This window comes from Pongo abelii, chromosome 12 (assembly GCF_028885655.2).
Source record: "Pongo abelii isolate AG06213 chromosome 12, NHGRI_mPonAbe1-v2.0_pri, whole genome shotgun sequence".
In the NCBI taxonomy this organism is placed as follows: Eukaryota; Metazoa; Chordata; class Mammalia; order Primates; family Hominidae; genus Pongo; species Pongo abelii.
The window spans coordinates 109482994-109493247 of record NC_071997.2 but is presented as its reverse complement, the minus strand read 5'-3'; positions in this window follow the sequence as shown (position 1 = coordinate 109493247).

Here is a 10254-nt window from a genome sequence, read left to right as displayed (position 1 = left end):
CCACAAGCACTTCCCAGGAAATAAATAGATGAATTAACGTTAATTATTTTGTATGCGTTTGATCTGTAGGTGAACTAGTATCATCAGGCAGCACTCACTCGTGAATATTCCCTGGGACTCCAGCATGGTGGGGATTTTAAAAAGAAATGTAGTTCTATCAATAAGAAACATGTCATCCTGTTTATACCCAAGTTGCATCACCCACAAAACAGCCTTTCAATATTCTCAGCTGCAAGGTAGGTTCACAATGATGATTAACATTGTTACTGTTATTAAAACCTTCAGTTTTCCTCCCTGGGCTTCAGATGACAGGAATAACATACTGTATTCATCTGCTGGGGCTGCTATAACAAAGTAGCACAGACTGGGTGGCTTAAACAATGGATATTTATTTTCTCACAGTCCTGGAGGCTGTAAGTCCAAGACCAAGGTGTCAGCAAGATTAGTTTCTCCTGAGGCCTCTCTCCTTCGCTCATAGATGGCTGTATCCTCTCCGTATCTACACATGGCCTTCTCTGTGTGTGTTTGCATCCTAATCCCCCCTTCTTATAAGGACACCAGTCATATTGGCCTCATTTACCTTAATCACCTCTTTAAAGGCCCTATCTCCAATTCCAGTCACATTTGAGATACAGGGAGCTAGGGCTTCAGTGTAGGAATTTTGTAGGGGCCACAATTCAGCCCAGACCACCCTCTGTTCCAAATTCTTTCCTGAAGTTAGAGCTGAGTCACTAAGGGATGGAGAGGGGGAAGCATAAAGGCCTGGCTTCCAATCTCTGCCAAAAACATGAATATTGTTCACAGACATCAGAAGCACAGCCACCACCAGGCACTCCCAGTTGCACAGCCTCAGCCTGTGAGGGCAACGGAGTAGGAACCAACTGCCCACCCGATGATGAGGCCGCCCAGTTCTGAGGCACTGAGCAGCAACAAACAGCTCCCACCAGAGATGCCAGCTCAGCAGCGCAGGGGATGTCAGGCAACGTGTGGAATCTTCATCCCTCCATAAAGGGAAAGTAAGCCCTGGGGAGAGGCTGCAGAGCCTCTGCTAGCTGGTTAACTTCCTGAGTCTCGGTCTCCTGTCTGTCAATGGAGGACATCACTAGAGCTACTTATTCCACCGTATGAAGATTAGACCAGAACATCTCTACTACAGCACAGTGCAACATGGCACATAGCATGTGCTTGAAACACACTGGCCAGAGCAGCGGTGGTGGCAGTGGTGGTGGCAGCAGCGGGCATCAGGGTTGGATTTTGTCAACCTCAGAGCCTGCTCTAGCTTTCCCATTTCCGCAAGCTGACTCAGACCGTCCTGCCCATGCCACGCAGATGCCTCCCTCCTCTTCTCTGCTCAAGGACCAGCTCCCCACTTTCTCCCAGACGGCTTTCCAGAACACCCTAGTGCACCGAATCTCTGTCTCTGAGCTCCAGCAGCTCAGGCCGGCAGTGTGTTCATCTGACCTGAGCCCAGTCTTGAATCACTGACTTTCACGTGCACTCTTCTAAGCTTCCCATGGAACCTTCAGGGCGTGGAGACTCCACATCATCACCCCTTTGCATTCTTCTGGGTTTGTCCTTACAGTGCTGACATTTGTACCCCTCTGTGTCTTTGCCCACATGATGCCCTGATGCCCTCCCTAGGCGTGGCTAATGCCCTCCCTGACATGCAGAAAATAAAGGGAGCTGTCTGCCTCAGCACCCGCAGCAACCCAGGTGACCCTCATATCCCTTTGTCATCATGGCTGCCATTGGCTGAATGCCTACTCTATGCCAAGCACTGCGCCAAAGGCTTTACACACATTCGCTCCCATGCCCTCACTATGAGATTAGTATAATGGCCCCATTCTGCAAGTGATGAAACCAAGACTCCAGGTAAAGTGACTTGCTATAGGTCACATGATCGTAAGTAAAAGACGTTGTTATTTTCTAAGTCTGTCTCCAAAGACAGCTATTTTTCTATCACACCAATGGTCTCAAGTAAGAAAAACGGACACTTAAATCATGTGGGCAGCAGAATGTGGAGGGTCACATGTTGGAATACTACATAACCATGAGAAAGAATCAACCACTGCTACATGCAACAACATGTAATATAAGCAAAGGAGGCCAGACATGGATCATAAATATATGATTGTGTGCATATGAAATTCAAGGGCAGGCGAAGCTAATCCACACTGATGGAAGTTAGAATAGTGGTTACTTCTGGGTGAGTGGGTGAGAGGCACTGACTTGGAAGGACCGTGAAGGAGCCTTTTGGGGCACTGGAAATGTTCCTTTTATAGCCGGATGGTATTCATACAAACGCATATGTATGTAAAATTCATGTATGTACATTATCCCTCAATAAAGAAATGTTTAAAACATCCTCAGGGAGGACATATGTAGTTTTTTAAATATATTCAATATTATAACTTCATATTTGGAAACCAAAAAATAAATCACTCTATTGCTTTTGAAACACAAACTTTAAAAGAATTTTCAAGATGTATATGTTTCTCCAGAGGAGACATATGTTTAAAAGACTGAGACACGCTGCACTGCATGGATCACATTCTGCCTCCATTACTTGTGTACTTCTGGCTCCCCTGTCAGACTCGGGGCACCTTTGAGGAAACACCATCCTAGAATGGCCACAGCATAGGGTCTGCACAGCTCACAGGAAGGGTCTAGTAAGGGATCGTCAAATGGGTCATCTCCGCCCTCCAGAACTCATAACATGCGGACAAGTCCAAGAATTCAGGACTGAGGCTGCTTCTCCCAATCCTGTCTGTCATTCAGCCACATTTTACAACTCAGACAAAGAGAAGAATACCACTGCTGTGGAAAGCCTTGCTCTGAAACAAGGGGTGGCTGCTCAGTGGGCCTGGCAGGGCGCTGAGCTGCTGAGAGCCTGTCTCCACCCCAGTAATCACATAAAATTTCCCCCGCCAGTGCCTCTGCCCCCTGTGGGCAGTTTGCTTTGCATGCTGAATCCGGGCACAGAGAACCTGCTGGAAGTTGCTCTTGCAGGCAATGGCCTTTGCTGTTCTTAGAGCAAAGCCTTTAATTTGCGTGGCAGGACGCCTAGTGTATTTCACACCGTTGTTCTCATCATGAACTCCTAAGGGAGGAGCATGAGTGTGAACCTTCTATATTGAGCATTCAGTTTGCCAAGCCCTAGCACAGGTCCTAGGACATGGTGGGCACATACAGGTAAGTTCACGCCCCTACTCTCCTGAAAGTTCATGATGAGAAAAACAGCACTTGAGGGTTTGGCATTACCAGCCAGCGAAGGCACAATTTTTTCTCAAGAACCTGCTATATGCCATGACGGTTGTCAAGAGGATGCAATGTTTTTGGTGGATGACAATGCCAAGCCCCTTGAGTAGCTGAGCCATGCTGAACAATGGAGAGAAAATGCAGAGGCTACTTTGCTTTATTTTAATGGGGCAAAATGTGTGTCTGTGGTCCCTTTCTGCAGTCTTTATTTTGTATTAGATCTCATAAAAGTTCCTAGAAAATTCCTGCCTGGCTGTCACTTTGAGTTATAGGTGGACAACAAGACATTTTTCTGGTTCAGTGAGGCCGCAGACAGTGCAGGCTCTTATCTTCACCACAAAGATACCTACTTCGTCTTTGTCAGATTCTGGAACATTCTCAGGCTTCTACTCATTACTTTGTATCAGTCCTTTAGAGAAGTTAGAGAAATTCCAGGAACTAATGATTGACTCATGAATATCCAGCCTCTCAGGACCCTTATCATTCTTCATTAGAACCAGGTAGACAGATTAATTGGCTGATCCTCCTTGAATACCACAAGAGGCAAAAAATGCACTCAAGTGATCAAGCAATGGGAAGAAAGGGAGATGATGGACAAAAAGGTCATGTCCAGAGAGGCCCCAAAGACTATCAGAGTGAACAGGGACCAAAATCATCCCTAGAGATCTCAAAGTGGGGGTGGGCCTAGTTACTGGGTCAAATCTTACTCTCAGGCCAAGGCTAGTAACCAAGGTCAGGAGCACCTCCCTCTTGCAATGAAGCTGCAAAGATGCTCTCCCAGTTAGTTCTATCTCACTCCTTCTCTGCTACTCAAGTTTTCAGAATGAGTTCTGTGGCTCTTTCACAAGCCAGGGCTGAAAGAGGAGTGCAGTATGAGGTCTACTCCCACCCTCAGGCCCACAGACACTCTACAGAAATTGCAAGAGACCTGCAGGCCACCCAGCTAGTAGAAACACTTCTCATGATTCTTGGCAACAACCTCATACTGATGTAAATACAAATCTCTTTCACATTCATATTCATTCACTCATGGCCATTTGGAGACATGTCTAATGTATGAGGTATGCTGAAGGTCACAGAGATGAATTAGACATGTTCTAACTGTCCTTACAAGTTTTTAGTCTGGTAGAAGAAACTCATATTCGATAACAAAATACAAGCAAGCTGTGAGGACTATTGCCAGGAAGGGCCCAAGTCTCTATGGGGGCACAGAAGGGGGAATTTCCTTCTAGTTGGAGGAATTAAGAAAGGAGAACAACAGAAGAAGAGATTTGTACTGGACCTCGAATGAGAGATATCTGGATACATGAGAAAATGGGGAGGAACTAGCCTGCCAGGATGAAAGGACTCAGGACCAAAAATGAGGAGATGAGAACACGTAGAGCATGTTCAGAAAACACCAAGTTGATTAATTTCACTAATCAGAGTATGTAAAAAGGAGAAATGGGAGATAAGACTATTTAAGAAATGGTCTAATGTAAGAAAAATCTAAATCTCAGAGGACCTTGAATGTCATATTGGAAGCTTAGACTTTGTTCATTAGGTGATAAGAAGTTATTGAAGAACATGATCAGGGTCAAGGTCAGGGGGGCGGGGGGAGTTGAGGGTGGCTTGAGTGAATTTCACCTTCAGAAGAAAGATCTGGAAGCTTGACAATCAAAGGCAGAAAATACGGAGTCCTCATCTCAGAGAAGGAAACGTTCTGCTTCATTTTCAAGCTCTCCATGATGTCTATTTCATCAGTTTTCTCTTCTCTTTTTATATATTCAGACTCCACCCCTCCACTTTGGGTTCTTTCTGCACAGATTACAAATACTTAAGTCTATCTCTTACATTGACAAAACCAAATATATACAAACTTCCCACCTTTTCCACTCTTTTATTCACAGGCAAACTTCTTAAAATGATAGCAAGCCTCCTAAATGGAATGATTTTGTGCATACCCCCACTTTTTAAACCCCAGGGTATTCCTACATAACATGATCCATTGGGGGTAGGAATAAAGTATCAGAATCTTAACTTTTATTTATTTTATCTAAGAATAACAAACTAAAATTATGTTTTACTAATTCGTAAAACTCTGCCATATAACTCATAAACAGAGTCCAAAAAACTCAATCATGCAAAATTAAGAGTGGTGTTTTTGTGAGGTTAATGAAAAATAGAAATTGAGGGGTCAGTTTCTGCCATCAGTAAACACAGTACTAGATGAAAATGGCACATTACCTGCAAAGAGTATCAGCAAACTTCTTAACAACCCCAGTAAAAGCCAGAAGACAATAGAATATTATTTTCATAGCGCTGATTAAAAGTAAAAGTAACTTTCTACTTAGAATTCTATACCTTGCAAAGTTATCACTGAAGATTAAGCATTGAAACTAAAAGAATTTACCACTAACAGACTTTTGCTGAAAGAATTAGTTTCTTTCTCCAAAGAGGATGAAAGGAAAAAGGAAACTGAAACCAGAAGAGTCAGATGTACGAAGAAATGTGAACAACACATGAATAGGCATGTGTATGAACCTAAATAATATCAATATAAATAATAATACTCATGATTAATTTGGAGGTCATAAAAATCAAGATGGAACTAAAACATTGGACAAACAATGCCTATAATAGAAGACTGTTAAAGCTTTCTAAATTCCTTGCACTGTTCAGAAGGATGATAGAGTTCTTGATTGGCTTTGACCATTAGGTAAAATATACATGAAATGGTTTTAAAAGTAACCACTAGAAAATGGGAAAATAATATATAACTTTTGAATTCCTTAAAAGGGATAAGGGAGAATAAATAAAATGCTACCTATGCATAGAAGGTAGAAAGGGAGAGGGGAAAATCAAAGCAAAGAAAAAATGATAGAATAAATACAAATATGTCACTAATCACAAGAAATTAAATGAATTAAACTCAGCTGTTAAAACCCAGATCATCAGATTGGATCAAACACTAAACTAGTTTTCTGCTCTTTACAAGAGACAAATTCAAAGCAAAAAGAAAGTTATTGTATGTAAAAAGATGGAAAAAAGATCTGCCAGTTAAATACCAACCAAAAGAAGCTTCATAAAATGGTGTTTCAGGGGAAAAGATTATTAGAAACAAAGATGTTCACTGCCAAAAAATAAAAAGAATAATTTCTCAAGAAGATACTACAATTCTAACATTGTTCACACGTGATAATAAAATCACAAAATATATAAAGCAAAGATTGACAAAATTAGCATGTGAAATTGACAAATCAGCAATCACAATGGGGAATTTTAGCACCTCTCTCAATAATTAACAATTAACTTCTTAATGAAGAACAAAAATTAGTAAAGATTTAGAAGATTTGAAAAACATGATTAAAAACTTGATCTACTGAAAATAGAGAGAGCGTTCTCTGGCCACATTCTCTGTCTACACTTCCTCATCTCCCATTCACCTTTCAACCAACTGTCTACGCTCCCAACACATCTATGAAATGCCAGTCCAAAGAGTTACCTATGACCTCCTGTGTTGGTCAGTTTTCACGCTGCTGATAAAGACATACCTGAGACTGGGCAATTTACAAAAGAAAGAGACTTAATGGGCTTACAGTTCCAAGTAGCTTGAGGAGGCCTCACAAGCATGGCAGATGGTGAAAGTCACTTCTTAAATGATGGCAGCAAGAGAGAGCTTGTGCATAGAAACTCCCATTTTTAAAACCATTAGATCTCGTGAGACCCTTTCACTATCACAAGAACAGCATGGGAAAGACCCACCCCCATGATTCAATTGTCTCCCACTGGGTCCCTCCCACAACATGTGGGAATTATGGGAGCTACAAGATGAGATTTGGGTGAGGACACGGAGCCAAACTGTATCACCTCCCAATTACCAAATTATTATTCTTCTGCTTTTAAAATTATTGGAAACTCTCTGACATTATGACTTCTATGACCTAAGATTTTTGTTTCTTCTAGCTCTCTCTCTCTCTCTGCCCATTCACCATTTCCTTTAGGTGGTTGGCTTCCCCTGTTGGTTTTCTCCAAGGTTCTGTCCGCATCTTTTTTCTTCCCATTCCACACACCTTCCTGGCAACCTCATCTCACATCAAGGATTTACATCAGAAATGCAAGTTCGGTAGGCAAGAACTTAGCTAGGAGCTGGCACAGATTCAGGTGCAGCCCACAGACTTGCTTAGTGAGCATCCTGGTAAATACCAGGCTCAGGGAGCCTGCATGGAGGCTGAGAGGGCAAGAATGATGACAGTCTCTCCCTAGGTTCAGGGGAGGGACCATGAGTGCTTTACTCACCTGAACACCCAGCTCAGTGCCTAGTCTGCAGTAGATATTTGATTAAAATGTGTTACTTGGTTGAGCATACACTGAGTTCTACATGTCCTCTAGAGAGCTCCAGAAATAGAGTTTGTTGAGGGATGGGAAGTTATCTTCAGTCTCGGAGCTTCATCAAAGGCTTCTGAGTCAGGCTAGGAGCTCTAGCCCAAATAATAGCCAAGATTGTGGTCAAAAGTCAATCTAAACCAATTCCCCAGTGAGACCACTTCTCAGACATAGCTTCTACAGTCCTGTGAAGCCAAAGCACTTAAATCATAAGACATTGTGTTCCTGTTCATTTCTTCCTGTACCTCTTTTTCCCCCACCCTGATACAGAAACTCCCCTCCCTCCACCACCCACACAGCTGCGAATATGCTATCAGTCACTGAGAGACAGGACATGGGCACCCTTTGCCTCAGTGACTGCAGCCCAGGGAAAGCCGTCTTCTGGCAAAGCAAAGTGGCCATTTTCACAGACATCTCATAAGCACATAAGCCAAAGCCCAAACTGCTGAAAAATCCGTCTCCCATCCTTTCACATTCCTGCGGCAATAGAAGTTCATTTTCTCATCATATACTGTAAATTACAGGCTGAAAAGGTGGGACTCAGCCTATAAATAGCTGATCTTCCTTCTCTTCCTCAGAGGGGCCATTCTCAACAGTGGCTTAGCTCAACGCATCCCCAGCAGAGGGACAAAAACGCAGGAATAGAAATCAAATCTCCCTCCAGTGAGCCCAGGGGCAGAACCTGGAGTTCTTCATGCCTCTGAATCAGAGAAGCCCCTACCCAGTGCACACATATTTTTCTATGAGGCAACATCTAGGTAAATCCACTTCCAGTCTCTCTTCATCTCTCTTACGCACCCCTTCTGCAAATAGCTCCCAGCACTGCCCCAGCATCTTGTAAAATAAAAATCAAAGCTAAGCAAATAATTTAAGACTCATGTTTAAACCTTTTCCAGGTCCCTGAATTCATTGCCTCTTAAAGTGAAATGCCTGTGCCAGAGGCTCCCGGGCCATCGGGGATTACAGCACTCCCCCTCCCCACCAAGTATTTTGTTTAGCATTTAGGCAGCTCCTCACAGGGCACATGAAAGTTGGCTTTTAATCAACCAACAATATTATTTATCACCAGCCACATGCTTGACACTAAATAGATGTAAATGTGAACAGAAAACATGACTTTTGTCTTCAAGGAGCACATAGCCAAGCAGAATAGACACAACCCCCTCAGCAAAACAACAGAGAACAGAAGAAAACTGGGATTAAGTGTTTGTTCAAGTGGAACAGACAGAAAGCATAGTAGGAGTCAAGGAGAGTGGTCTCTGAAGATAGAAGTTTCATGCTGGAGAGGCACTGAACTGGCAGGCTTGGAGAGATGGAGAAGATGGAAGGAAGCACTGAAAGCTGGAAAAAGAGCATGAGCAAATGCAAGAAAGCAAAATAAACACCATGTTTCAGGACTTGTGTCACCTGGATGTGTTACATGCAGAAAAATGCATGGTCACTGTCATGGGCTGAGCTGTGACCTCCCCAAAATTCATGTATTGAAGTCTTAACCACTAGTACCTAGAATATGACTGTATTTGGAGACAAGGTCTTTAAAGAGGTGATTACAGTAAAATGAGGTCAAATAGGTGGTCCCTCATTCAGTATAACTCACATTGTTAGAAGAAGAGATTATGACAAAGATAGGCAAGAGGGAAGACCCTGGGAAGACACAGAAGGAAGACAGCCATCTACAAGCCAAGGGAGAGGCCTCAGAAGGAGCCAACCCTGCCAATACCTTGATCTGCCAACGCTTCTAGTAGCCAGGACTGTGAAAAGCAACTTCCTGTTGTTTAAGTCACCCAGCTTGGAGTGCTTTGTTATGGCAGCCAGAGCAAACTGACATACTCAGGTTCTATTGGCAAGAGCTCTCGGGAAGCAGCAGGGGCTACCCCAAGAATTTAGGCACAAGGCCATCTTGGCCTGAACCAAGGAAGACGTTGTGAGATCGGAGATACTAACATGGGTGAAAGGGAATTCGAGGGTTATGGAGACCTTGGCCACAGGTTACATACAAGGATGAAGGAGGGGTGGAGGTGGGGCATCTCTGAAATCTGAGAAAAAAGGACTCCAGGGAAGCAAGCTACCATTTCAGTTCCTAGGAGTGACCTTGTCCACAGAAACCAGGTGCCCTCTCTCTGCCCTCTCCCAACTCCCTGTCTCTTGGCAGTATGAGACACTCCAGGGTGTAGGATGCTGAGGAACTGGACTCCAATGCCCAGTGCTCCATGCTGACTCTTTAAAGCTTGGAGCATCTTTTTAGAAAAAAAAGAATCTAAATCATAAATTAGCACCTGCTCCAGCACTTCTCTGCCCAGCTGAATCAGAGCTGGGTGGGAAGTCAGGGAAGAAATCACTTCATGGGAAACCAGTTATTAAGAGACACTGGGAAGCAGAGCGTCTGCCTCTTCATTCAGTCCCTGAGATCCTGGGCTCCTCACTCACTCAGTTCTAAGAAGCTTAGCTGCAATCACTGACAGCTTCAAACCCCAGACACAACATCTTCTGCTGGGGGGAGGGAGTCAGTAAATGTGTACCATGTCTCAAGAGTGGCCTCCAGGGACATCCCTGACTTCCCAAGATACCTAACCAGCTAACACAGAGCTTACTCTGCAGGTACTAAGTGCCTGTCTCACATTGATGCATTTA